Raw genomic sequence first — 14702 nt, 5'->3', positions numbered from 1 at the left:
AACCCTATTAAGAAGACTATGTTTTCCTTACTGAGTTTTTTGGCTCTGTGGCCAAGTATTAGTTGACTGTATATGTATGGGTTTTTTCTTGGCTCTCTCTCTATTCTGTTCCATTGATATATGTGTCTGTTTTTATGCTAGTACCGTGTAGTTTTGAAGTTTTGAAATATAGTTGGAAAGCAGAAAGTGTGGTATCTCCAGCTTTGTTCTTCTTTCTCAGGATTATTTTGTCTATTTAGAGTCTTTTGCAGTTACATACGTTAGGATTTTTTTTTATTTCTATGATATTTATCATTGGAATTTTGATGGGGATTGTATATACAGATGGTTTTGGGTGTATCTCATAAGTTTTAGTATATTATACATCCATTTTCTTTTGTTTCAAGATTTTTTTTCTCTTGATTTCTTCTTTGACCCATTGGTTGTTCAGGAATATGTTGTTTCATTTCCATGCATTTGTAAATTTTCCAACTTTCCTCCTGTTACTGATTTCTAGTTAATTGATTTTGGTCAGAAAAGATACTTGGTATTATTATTTCAATCTTCTTACATTTGCTAAGGCTTATTTTGTGACAACATATGATCTGTTCTGGAGAATATTCCATGTTTACTTGAGAAGAATGTATATTCTGCTGCTGTTGAGTGGAATGCTCTGTATATGTCTGTTAAGTCCATTTGGTCTAAAGTATGGTTCAAGTCCAATATTCCCTTATTGATTTTCTGTCTGAATGTTCTATCTATTGTTGAAATTGGGGTACTGAATTCTATTATTATATTTTTGTCTATTACTCCCTTCAAATCTGTTAGCACTTGCTCAACATATTTGCTTCAATGCTGGCTGCATATATTTACCATTGTTACATATTCTTGATGAACTGATCACTTTATAATTATAGAAATACTTCTTTGTTTTTGGTTACAGTTTTTGACAGAAAGTCTATTTTGTCTGGTTAAGTATGGCCACTCCTATTTTGGTTTTCATTTGCAAGGATATCTTTTTTCCATCCTTTCACTGCAAGCCTGTGTCCTTAAAGCTGAAATGCCTTTTGATTACTTAATCCATTTACATTTAAAGTAATTATTGATAGATAAGGCCTATATACCACCTTATTGTTTTCTTGCTTTTTGTAGTTCCTCTTATTTTGCTATCTTTCTTTCTGGGTTATTGATTCTTTTGTAATGGTATGCTTTGATTCCCTTCTCTTTATCCTATGAGTATCGACTATAGGTTTTTACTTTGCAGTTACTATGACGCTTACATAAAACATCTTCAGATATAATAGTCTATTTTAAGATAACACAAACTTCAATCATATACAAAATTCTACTCTTTTAGTCCCCCATATAATTTATATTTTGATGTCATAATTTATCTATTTTTATATTTTGTATCCATTTAAAAATTATTGTAACTACTATATTTTTAATATTTTCCCTTTAAACCTTTATACTAGAGTTAACTAATTATTCATTATCTTTTTACAGTATTAAAATATTCTGAATTTAACTATAAATTTACCTTTACTGGCATAATATGTTTTCATATGTTTTCTTGCTACTAATCAGCATCCTTTTCATTTCATCCTGAAGAACTCCTTTCAGCATTTCTTATAAAGCAAGTTAAGTTGTGATGAACTCTTTTCAGCTTTTGTTTGGAAAAAAACTTTATCTCTTCCTCATTTCTGAAAAACAACTTTGTTGGGTAAAATATTTTTGGTTGGCAGTTTTCTTTTCTTTCAGTACTTTGAATATATCATCTCACTCTCCTAGCCTGAAAGGATTCTGCTGAGAAACCCACTGACAGCCTTATGGGATTTCCTTTGTTAAAAAGAAAACCACAGACCTAAAATGGCATCACTTAGGCTGAGTACCCAAACCAGGACTCAGTACCTAATCTAATTGCAGTTCAATCTCCCCAGAAATGCAATCTTCACCACCAGTTAGGAATTTTCTGATGCGCACCAATGAGTCTGTCACATGGGCCCTCTCAATCCCCCAAAGGAGGATGAGGTAATCTACATGATAAAACCTCCTGTTCTTTCTTTTATATTTTTTATTTTTATTTTTTAATAATAAATTTATTTTTTATTGGTGTTCAATTTGCCAACATACAGAATAACACTCAGTGCTCATCTCGTCAAGTGCCCCCCTCAGTGCCCGTCACCCATTCACCCCCACCCCCTGCCCTCCTCCCCTTCCACTACCCCTAGTTCGTTTCCCAGAGTTAGGAGTCTTTATGTTCTGTCTCCCTTTCTGATATTTCCTACCCATTTCTTCTCCCTTCCCTTCTATTCCCTTTCACTATTATTTATATTCCCCAAATGAATGAGAACATATAATGTTTGTCCTTCTCCGATTGACTTATTTCACTCAGCATAATACCCTCCAGTTCCATCCACGTTGAAGCAAATGGTGGGTATTTGCCATTTCTAATGGCTGAGTAATATTCCATTGTATACAGGAAAAAAGAGATAAACAATCAAAAGACCATGAGGATAGATTAAGGGAAATAAATGACAGCCTAAGGAAGAAAAACCTACGTTTAATTGGGGTTCCCGAGGGTGCCAAAAGGGACAGAGGTACAGAATATGTATTTGAACAAATCATAGCTGAAAACTTTCCTAATCTGGGAAGGGAAATAGGCATTCAGATCCAGGAAATAGAGAGATCCCCCCCTAAAATCAATAAAAACCATTCAACATCTCGACATTTAATAGTTAAGCTTGCAAATTCCAAAGATAAAGAGAAGATCCTTAAAGCAGCAAGAGACAAGAGATCCCTGACTTTTTTTTTTTAATTTATTTATTCATGAGAGACACAGAGAGAGAGGAAGAGACACAGGCAGAGGGAGAAGCAGGCTCCATACAGGGAGCCTGACATGGGACTCGATCCCAGGTCTCCAGGACCATGCCCTGGGCTGAAGGCGGCGCCAAACTGCTGAGCCACCCGGGCTGCCCAGAGATCCCTGACTTCTATGGGGAGGAGTATTAAGGTAACAGCAGACCTCTCCACAGAGACCTGGCAGGCCAGAAATGGCTGGCAGGATATATTCAGGTCCTAAATGAGAAAAACATGCAACCAAGAATACTTTATCCAGCAAGGCTCTCATTCAGAATGGAAGGAGAGATAAAGAGCTTCCAAGACAGGCAGGAACTGAAAGAATATGTGACCTCCAAACCACCTCTGCAAGAAATTTTAAGGGGGACTCTTAAAATTCCCCTTTAAGAAGAAGTCCAGTGGAACAATCCACAAAAACAAGGACTGAATAGATATCATGATGACACTAAACTCATATCTTTCAAGAGCCTAGGTTTGCAGGCATTGACTGGGAGCCTGACGCCACAGGAACTACCTAGGGCCACAAGAACCAGCCAGTTAGGTGGGCCAAAATCTGGGTCACAGGAGTCTTGTGGGAGGCTAAAGCTGAAGAAGTTGCCTAGAGCTATGAGAATCACCTTGGGCCACTAAGCTGTCTGGGGTTATGGGTGCCAACCAGCACCTAGGTAGACTACAAGCCTGGGAGGGGCCCTCTGAGAGCCTGGGGCCATCGGAACTACCTGGGGCTGCTGGATCTGGCAGGCACCAGGTTGTCAGGGACTTGGTTCATGGTATCCCACCAGCAGCCCAGCCCTCAAAGCTACCTGGGGCCACAGGAGGTGTCTGGGATGCTGAAGTAGGCAAGCTCTGGGGTGGCCCAGGGACTGGGTTCTCAAGAGTCTACATGGAGTCACCTAGGCCCCCAGGAGTCTACCTGGCAATAGGGTGTGCTAGCTGTAGGGTCCATGGTGAAGGTAAGCATTCACTTTATTCTCCTTCTCTCTCTGGTCTAGGCTGCTCTGGCTTGAGGGAAGGGTAACAGGGGTTCTGTGAATGAATTTTCCTACCCTTCTCAATGCTCCTTTCTTATTTCTATGCTTCATCCAGGTGCTGTAATCTCTCACCTGGAGTTCTGGCTCTCATTAAGGTATTTCATATATAGATAATTGTTTGACATCTCTAGAAGATGAGCAGTAGAAATTCCTATGCCACCATTTTGCTGATGTCCTCAAGTACTCTTGAATGAGATTTATTAGTATTTTGACTAAGGTTTTTAATCTATGTTCCCTAATGAGATTAATCTGTATTTTCTTCATTTGGTGCTATCAGTGTTCAGTTTTGATATCAGGGTTATGCTATTTTCTTAAAATGACTTAGAAAGATTTCTTACTATTTCACACATTTAGAAATGAATACTTATCATAAGAATTACCTATCTTTGAAAGTGTAAAAGTATTTGACTTCAATACTGAGTTTATTTTATTAAAGATAATTATTTGAAAAATTTTAATTTATTCCAAGGTGATGAGTCTATTCAATTTTTAAATTTCTAATTGGACAAGCTTAGGCAATTTATATTATAGGAACAGAAAATTATAATATTTTAGTTACATTCTTTAGTCAATACAGCTGCTTTAAGACAAATTCTTCTGCTAGCCATCACTTCTCATTGAATTAATGAGGCAACTTTATTCTTTCAGTTGTTCAGGCCAAAAAACTTTGAACATACCCTTGATCCCTCTCTCCACTGCCATCTAATTCATAGCAAATCCTTTGAAATATATCTCAAATCCAACCACCTCTCACTACCTCCATTGTTCCTCCAAACACCAAGCTGTCATGATCTCTTACCTCAAGTATTTTATTGACCTTTGGATAATACTTTCTACTTTTTCTCTTACTCCTTCTAGTGTAGGCTGTGGTACACTGTCCAGATCTCTCATTTAGAACCAATGTCATCAAACCTCTAGGTGCCAGGTTTGTTGGCTGCTGACAGCTCCTATCTGAGTCCCTACCTAATAACTGCTTTCAGCTCAAAGGGAGCTCCCTCACCTGAAGTTACAACTCTGCCACAAAGGTAGCCTATGAGATCGAATCCCTTTGCTGCAATGTAGAACAAGTCTGAAAGGTTGTCTAAAATCCAAGGCTCCTATAGATCAATTGAGGTCTTGACGGTAACCACTTTGCAGCTTAACTCTTCACTTCACCTAATCCTGCATCCTTACACTCTCACAAATATTTTTCTTGATGGCACTCCCAGTGAACTCCTATATGCAAATTCTTCATCCCAGATTCTGTTTCCTAGGGCCACTGTCCTAAGAAAGTTGGCATAAGGAGTGATCTGAAAAGAGCAAAATCTAAAATGCAATTTTTGAGCTGTGGCACTCACCAGCCAACTGGCAATGAGAACTCCAATATTGGTAGTAGGTAGAGTACTGATAATAACTTCTGGCATGTTGATGGTGCAGTTTGTTACACTTTCACCTGTAGCGAACTGGAATGAAAAACTGGTGAGAGGAAATACATTGGCAGGTATAATATCTCAGTCATGCAAGAGGTTCAGAGCAAATAATAATTTTACAGACAAAAGATCTGAATGAATGTTGCTATGTGTGATCAGAGCTTCGAACAAAGACAATGCAAAACTAAGGGTGATTAATGACCAATTTAAGTCAAGTTGTGAAAGTCAGAACTCCTTAGCATATATAAAGACTCTCTCATCTCCTGCAGGCAGAAGGCAGAAATTGTTGAGGATCAAACTTCAGACCTTAATTATAAAGACAGCAAAACTCTGGTTAAGATTGAATCCACTAGGGAGGCAGATAAAAAGAGAGAAAGGCAACCAGAAGGGAAATCTCTTAGAAGGTTGGCAGTAAAAGGAAAGAAAAAAAAAAGTAGTTGAAATTAAGAGCCCTGTAGAAACAAACAAGAAACACAAAATCAGAAGTATAATAACCCCACCTTCAGCACAAAGCACCAAGTATTTTTTAAATGCACATTACTATACCAATAAAAGAAGGCATTCAAACTAAGAAATCTAGGATGCCACCTAAGCACCTAACACTGCTTCAAAGAATCCTCTGTGATTGCTGGTCCAAGAAAATATAAAATCTTTTAAAAATAAAAAGAAAACTATAAGCAATAATCATACACAACCATAATAAGAAAGAAACAGAAAATGGCATTCAGCAGGAGATTTTCTTTGTTCTTCGATGATACATGCTAAGAAATAGGGTATCATGATATCTGCAGTTTAATTTCAAATTACTCAACAAATATATGTATATACAGATAGAGATCACACAAACATGGCAAAATATCATTTGGATAAGCTAAGACTATATGGATATCTTTGTACTATTCTTTTAATTTCTCTATAGGTGTTAGTTTTTTTTAATTCACACAACACCCCCCAAAAAAAAAAAATTCCAATAAAAAAATGGGCAGAGGACCTGAATAGACATTTTTCTGAAGACATTCAGATGGCCAACAGACACATGAAAAGATGTTCAACATCACTAATCATCAGGGAAATGCAAATCAACACCACAGTGAAATATCACTTCATACCAACCAGAATGGCTAGTATCAAAAAGACAAGAAATAACAACTGTTGGCACAGATCCAGAGAAAAGAGAACTTGTGCATTTGTGCACTATTGATCAGATTGTAGGTTGGTGCAACTGCTGTGGAAAATAGTATGAAGTTTCCTCAAAAAAATAAAAATAGAACTACCATATGATCCAGTAATTTCACTATTAGGTGTTTACCCAGTGACAATGACAACACTAATTCAAAAAGATTTATGCACCTCTATTTCTCTATGTTCATTAAAGCATTATTTATAATAGCCAAGATATGGAAGCATCCAAGGTGTCCATCGTTAGAATGGATAAAGATGTGGTATACATATACAATGGACTATTACCCACTCAATCATTTATAAACATTTAAACCTCACATAATATATACTTATAGTTTAGTACCAAATATTTATTTATATTTATTATATATATTAATGTTTTATTTATTTATATTTATAATATATATTAATGTCCAGGTCTTATTGTCACTTCTTTACACTTTCACTTCTTTTACTTTCCCTTTGTTTCCTCTCATTTTTCATTTCCTTTCTTCTTTTTTACTTTTATTTTTGTATCTTGCAAGAATTTTCTACATTCACGTCTTATTTCTCTAATTGTAATGAGACTGAAGAAAAATATCCTCATATCACACCAAATTGATCAAATACCACAGAAGAGTAACTTTATGACCTTGTAAAAATTATAGGAGAGGAAAAATGCATTATAAAACTACCAGGAACTACATAAAAAACTTGTGAAAAGTTCAACACACATAGATTTTCCCCAATTAGTGTGAAGTAATGTAAAGGTTTCTTGACTAGTGAACTTAGACCAAACATCCAAATCTAAAACTGCCCATGTCAGTCATAATTCTGAACAAAAATTCTTATATATTCAATCAGTCTGGTTTTATTTTTTAATAGTTTTTATCAGTCTTTCATAAATGTACTGACACAAGTGTTTCTTCCTTACACTGCAAATCTAGAAATCACTGATCTAATTATTTAATTCAATTTAAACAGTACTAAGAATAGCATAATTTGCATGCAGACGTTTGATAATGAGTTTCGTCTGTGCTCTTGTAAAGCAGAGACCATGACGATTAGATTTGGACAGCAGTTAGCACAATACAACTTGCATTCAGGAACTTAATAAAGCCTTTAATTGTGCTCCTGTTGACGCTCCCCAAGATACTTGGAGATGCAGAGTAGAGTCTGATTAAACACAGGATGGCATAAGTGAGTTAAAAAAGAAACCCTCGGGCTCCCTGCATGGAGCCTGCTTCTCCCTCTGCCTGTGTCTCTGCCTCTCTCTCTCTCTCTCTCTCTGTGACTATCATGAATAAATAAATAAAATCTTTAAAAAAAAAAAAAAAAAAAGGATCCCTGGGTGGCGCAGCGGTTTAGCACCTGCCTTTGGCCCAGGGCGCGATCCTGGAGACCCGGGATCGAATCCCGCGTCGGGCTCCCTGCATGGAGCCTGCTTCTCCCTCTGCCTGTGTCTCTGCCTCTCTCTCTCTCTCTCTGTGACTATCATGAATAAATAAATAAAATCTTAAAAAAAAGAAAAGAAACCCTATGGTGGATCCCTGGGTGGCTCAATGGTTTAGCGCCTGCCTTTGGCCCAGGGTGTGATCCTGGAGTCCCGGGATCAAGTCCCACGTCGAGCTCCCGGCATGGAGCCTGATTCTCCCTCCTCCTGTGTCTCTGCCTCTCTCTCTCTCTCTCTCTCTCTCTCTCATGAATAAATAAATAAAATTTTTAAAAAAGAAAGCCTATGAGCAAGAGAAATGCCAAGTAGATATTGAGAATAATTTCCATTTGCACATACATCAGTTTACAAAGCACTATTACACAAATTCATTTCAATTCAGTAAGTATGTATGGAGCACATGTTCAAGGCAGTATACCATACAGTGTGCAGAAAGCAAAAATGAATATACTCACAAAGAGTTTACAATCCAGTGGGAAGATATGGTCATTTAGACTCAAAGAAATGGCATATTATAGAAATACAAATTGCTATTGGAATATAAAGAAGAAAAAAAGTAACTAGGGGAGTTAGGGAAGGCCTCATTGAGCAGATAGTATTTGAATTTGAGCCTTGAAAAAGTAAAATATTATTTGATAAACACCAAACATTTTAAGATAATCAGAACAGTCACATTATGTCCTTTCACAATACAGAAAATTGGAGCTGAAAGAGGCTAAGAGGACTTTCTCACTCAAGGCCATGCAACTAATAAATGTCAAGTGGGACATAACCTAGGTTTTCTGATTCCCAAGTCCAATGCTCACCCACTATATCACCCTATAAGAATTAATTTTAGGCAAGAGAATGTACATTCCTTGAAGATAATATTTTTAAAAAGACTACTCATTCCTGCTCTAATAAATGTTGGCTGTCCTTTGTACACCATATGAAAATAAATATTCTTATCCTCTAAGTAATAATGTCATTTCCTGGTCTAAGAACAACAAATTTCTTATAGTATTTTAAATATGAGTACTGGGGAAATTAGACCTTTGCTTAAAGATTAAAAAACCTACTAGAAAAGAGTAAAAAAGTTCATCATGAGGGGTGCCTGGGTAGCTCAGTTGATTGAGCATCCAACTCTTGATTTCAGCTCGGGGCTTGATCTCAAAGTTGTGAGACGAGCCCTGCATGGAGTTCTGTGCTGGGCATGGATCCTGCTTGGGATTCTCTCTCTCTCTCTCACCCTTTGCCCCTCCCCCCCACTCCAAAAAAAATCTTCATCATAATAATTAGAGACTATAATGCAATGAGGGTGATGCCCTACTAGTGTTTGTGTCCCTAGAGAATAGAACAAGAGAGTACAATAAGAATAAGCTTCACTGGCTATAAGATAAATTTTTCCCAATGGAGATGAATACCTAGAAAATAATAGTAACAAATGAGTCACTGCTCTAAGTACCTTATACTTACTTAATTCTCAAAATACTCCCAAGAGATAGGTATTACTATTAACATCCTTTGTGGCTAACGAATCTGAGCTATAGGGAAACTTCGCTGAAGTCATTTAAGTGATAGAACTGGGATTTAAACTCTTGTTTAATTCCCAGTTATTCCCAGGTCAAGCCTTATTCTTGACCACTCAGTTCTAATGCCTGTTACAAATAGATTGCATAGATTCTTCTTTGAAGAAGGTTTTAAGATACAAATACAAATTTTATCCATAAGATATGATGTGAGTTCTTATTCTAGGAAACTGAAGTTTCCAGGGCATCTAAGAATATAAATTTTAGCATCAAGCAGACCAAACTTTAGAACTTATTCAGCCCTGGCCTACCTGGGTGAATTTGGGCAAGTTCTTTAAATCTCTCAGAGTTTTAATTTCCTCCTTTCAAAAGGAGGAGACAATTATTTTGAGAAGGGAATCCAAGCAGCCCAGTATGGTAAGAAAAACACTGAATTTAAATGTCAAAAGACTCAGATTATAACCTTAGCTACTATTAGCCATGTGAAATAAGGCAATCAATCCATCAATCTACAAATATTTATTGAGACTTATATAGAGAGCTCTGTTACAAGTACTTTGGGTGTATAGCAATTTAAAAAACATTATTCCTTACTCTCTAAGAGAAAATTCATCCAAGTTTGTTCATTTTCCTTAAGGACTGATATAAGGCCCAAAGGAGGTGCTTTCTGGCATCATCATTCTATGATTCTGAGATAGAACTTAATAACAATATCATGGTGCTTTTGTTTCTTTGCTAACTACAATTTGTGTATGTGTGTGTGTGTGTCTCCTCTCTCTCTCTCTCTCTCTCTCTCTCTCTCTCTCTCTCTCTCTATATATATATATATATATATATATATATATACATTTGTATACACACACATATATATACATATTGCAATTCTTCCTTTTAATACATGAAGGAAATATATGCAGAAAGGGAAAGAAACAACTTTCAGTCTTATCTCATGTGTTCATTACCTACAGCTGCCATAACCGGCTGTTCCTACACATTCTCCATGGGCATAGTTTTCTGGAATGTAGATTAATACATGATGCCACTGTTGAGCCACTATAAAAGACAGCAGAATCAATGCGATATATAGAAACCTGCTGGAAAATGTCTTTTCTTCCTCTGAGAGGAGCTCAGCGACAATTTTAAACAATTCAGACAGAAATTGAAAGAACAATTTCCACATTTTGAGTATGTTTCCATTCCTCTGGTTGACATGAACTGGCAATATTACTGTGTGCTATGTGATTATTTATGGACTGCAGTCTAGTAATGATTAACAGCATCAGCTTTGCCGTCAGGTTGACAAGCATACAGATAGATATAAATATAGAGAGATATAAATCTTACCTCTAGCACTTAAAAGCTTAGAGACTTTAAATGCTCTGATTTTCAACTTCATAGTATGTAAAATAAAATGATCATACTTATCTCCTATATCTCCTAAAGTTACTAAATGAGACAAAACATATAAAATGCTTTGTATATAGCATTTTATCTAATGACTAGTCACTAATTAATGATTAATAATCCATTAAGGTTATCACAATCCTTAGCTATTATAAATCACTGTATACATACTAGAAGGAAAAAATGTACTAGCTCATTTTAGTACAAGGAAATGCTAACTCATTTTAGTAGGGAAAACTAGTGTTTGCAGCTATTTCACTTTAAATCACATAGGAAACACCACTTAGGGGAAAAAAAATCAGACAACATTTTCTTCCAAGTTCCTAAGTAGGTAGATCAATATTTAATATGTTCCATTAAGATATTTTGCAATCTAGCACTTAAACTACATCAAAATGCAAGCCAAATTACAAGTTTATTTTCAGCACTTACAAAGTTACCCACACAAGGGCTTGAATACATCTCTCCATGTACTTACTAGTCAAATTACAAGACAGGCATTCTGACAGGGGAAATACACACACAATTTTTAAGTAAAGCTCCAAGTTACTAAACAATTTGGCAGCCCTTTGTCAGCACCTGAATCCCTGATTTTATCATTATAAATGTAGAAATGGCTTCAGCAGTAAAGAGAACAAGCAAAGCACAGTAAACAATGCATGAGAGCTCTAGAATTGAGTATTTATGAGCAAATCATTAAGGAAATATTTCAGGTCACCAGTCATGCCTTATTCACCATAAGTAGGTCAGGAGGAAAGCAAATTAACTTACAGTGAACAAGAATTTCCTTGGACTCCATGAAAATGTTTAGAAGAGTGGCGTGAACTTACACGTTTAAACACAGATGTCTGCTACTAGTTCATAGAATCCTCAGCTCTGTCTGTTGTTCAAACCACCTCACCAAACATATGACCACAGACACTCCTTCCTAACAGCTGACTTTTAATCCTGCCTTTAAGTTTAGAGAATATCATTTCAAAAATATATTGCACATAATAATGAAATTACCAAGAGAAAAATCATTTTAAAAATCATCCTCTAACTCTATCTCCCTATATGTTCCTCAAAAAAGATTGGCTTAATTTGTGAGTTTAACTACATAATTTGCTTTCACATACATTGCTCCATTGAAGATGTTAAAACTACCCAACACAATTCTCTTCTTTGAGCTGGAAGATGTGCACCCTGGGATATAATACAAATGTCAAAGCCATTTGGGTGCCAAGATGAAACATTAATGTTATAAAGGCAACTGATATAATCAGAGTATGCTACTTTCAAGGAAACAAATAAATACTATCTAATTCAGGCTTTCCCACAACTCAAAAGCTTAGAGCCGGTGGTTAGCAATGATATTATAGGGATCCCTGGGTGGCGCAGTGGTTTAGCACCTGCCTTTGGCCCAGGGTGTGATCCTGGAGACCCGGGATCGAATCCCACGTCGGGCTCCCAGTGCATGGAGCCTGCTTCTCCCTCTGCCTATGTCTCTGCCTCTCTCTCTCTCTCTCTCTCTCTCTGTGACTATCATAAATAAATAAAAATTTTTAAAAAATGTTATTATAGACTTTCCAAAGATACCCCCTGCTGCTGTTTTTTTCCTACAGTATCATGTAGGACATGAAAAGTTTTGACCTAACTCCGTAAAATGCTAAAAATTCATGGCCACAAATTTACTCACAGAAAACAATTTTAACAAACAAACAAAAAAAAAAATCACTGCCTCTTTCTTCTTTTTTATATGTCACAAAATGTCAAATTTTCTGCTTATTAGCCAATCAACCATGAGCTTCCAGATTCATCAGAATTATTATATCAAGGTGGAGGCTTTTGTCAACCATCTGGTCAACATATATCTTCAGGCCTCCTACCCCTACCTCTCTCTGGGCTTCTATTTTAACCATGATGATGTGGCTCTGAGAACATGGGCCACTTCTTCAAATTGGTAGACAAGAAGCCCAAGGGTACTGAGTATCTCTTGCAGAGGCAAAAACAGTGCAGTGGCTACACCCTCTTCTAGAATGTGCAGAAGCCATCCCAAGATAAGTGCAATAAAACCCTGGATGCCATGGAACCCACCCTGGATCTGGAAAAGAACCTGAACCAGGGTCTTCTGGATTTGCATGCCCAGGGTTTCTGCACACACAGACCCCCACTTCTACAACTTCCTGGAGAACCACTTCCTAGGTGAGGAGCTGAAGACAGACACTAGGCAGCTTTTTAACCACCCCGATGCCCTGTCCCAAGCTGTGGACCAAATGGAAACAATAAAGCTTTTCTTTTTTTTTTTTTTTTAAAGATTTTATTTATTTATTCATGAGAGACACAGAGAGAGAGAGAGAGTAAGAGACACAGGCAGAGGGAGAAGCAGGCTCTATGCAGGGAGCCTGACGTGGTACTCGACCAGGTCTCCAGGATCACACCCTAGGCCAAAGGTGACGCTAAACCGCTGAGCCACCGAGCTGCCCCCAATAAAGCTTTTCATAGCAAACAAACAAACAAAAACCCACGAGGGGATACACCTCCCACCAGAAAACTGTGGCTACAATAAGAGACAGACAATAACAAGTGCTGATTAGGATCTGGAGAAACTGGAACACATTGCTGGTATGAATGAAAACAGTGCAGCCAGTTGGAAAAAATTTGGCAGTTCCTTCTAAGTTTTATAAACTTCTGTATAAAAAAATGAATAAATAGAAAAAAGAATTAGAATGAAAACACAAATTAATTCTTTTAGAGCAAACCTACAGGTAGGGAACTTTCAATCTAGTAATGAACATGAGAAATCCAAGATTGATCTAGAGCTCTCACATAAGATTCAATCATGGTGAAAACAAATAATAATAATATTTTGACCTGCTCACATTAGTACACTCTCTATTCCTACAATCTCACTTAGATAAGCTGTGCTAAGGCTGTGAAACTGGTGATTTTACAAAGCTATCCTCACCACTACCACCACTTAGGCCAGAAAGGATTTTTGAAAGAGGCCAGAAAAAAAGAGAGCCACAGAAACAACAGGTGCTCTGAACAACTGGGGAGAAAGAGCTGAACTCCTCCTCAGGATGCTCCTAAGAACTAGCTAATTTTAAAATCCTATTGGAGAAGAGACACAGGGAACTTATCTCCAAGTTTCTCTTATTTCACCCTACAGTCCCTGAAGTGACATGTGCACCCCTGTTTAGTACTAATAGGCTCTGCAATAACAGAGTTCACTCTCAAGGAAAAAAAGTCTTTAAATTAAGAATCCTTTGTTTTCTTTGAGAAACAAACAGAAATTTAGTTGATTACTGACAAATTCATTTTTTAAAATTCTGTAATCCATAAGATGTGGATATGTCTTGGAAGAAATACAGAATTGTGAATGAAGCACAGGCTTTGGAATCTAGAAAATCTGTTCTATCACTTTCAAGCTGTGAGATTTCAGGCTTGTAATAATAATGCTTAAATATCACTGGTTATTCTAACCACTTCAATACATTAACTTGCTTATTAACTTTCATAATAACTCTATATGTAGGTATTATTACTGATTCCATTTAAAGGTGAGGCGCTGAAGCTTAAAGAGATACAGTAGCTTCTCAAACCCCACAACTATTAAGTGACAAAACTAGAATTTGAATGCAGTCAACTTAGTTCCAGAGACAACACTCCTATCTCATCATATTGATGTGCTTCTGATGTGCTGTTTCTGATATTTTTTCTCCATTGCTCTTTATTAAATTATAAAATAGAATGAATTCATAGGAACATTGTAAAGATTAAATAAGGCAATATGTATGAAGCATAGTTATTGGAAATATAGTAGGTACATGATAAATTGATTCTACTATGATAATTATTAACACAGGTTGTGCTGTCGGGTCTAAAGGCAGCCCCATTATATCTCCCAGAACTCAGT

General features: G+C 36.7%; 1 protein-coding gene across 12 annotated transcripts in view; it reads right to left on the bottom strand.

Moving 5' to 3' along the window:
* The window catches only part of DLG2 (discs large MAGUK scaffold protein 2), a 1987603-nt gene that overhangs the window by 1784809 nt on the left and 188092 nt on the right, over window positions 1–14702 (bottom strand). The window lies entirely within an intron of this gene.

The sequence above is a fragment of the Canis lupus genome, chromosome 21, assembly GCF_011100685.1.
Source record: "Canis lupus familiaris isolate Mischka breed German Shepherd chromosome 21, alternate assembly UU_Cfam_GSD_1.0, whole genome shotgun sequence".
Classification (NCBI taxonomy): Eukaryota; Metazoa; Chordata; class Mammalia; order Carnivora; family Canidae; genus Canis; species Canis lupus.
Note: the sequence above shows the minus strand (reverse complement) of the source record. Positions and strands in the feature narration are given on the sequence as shown.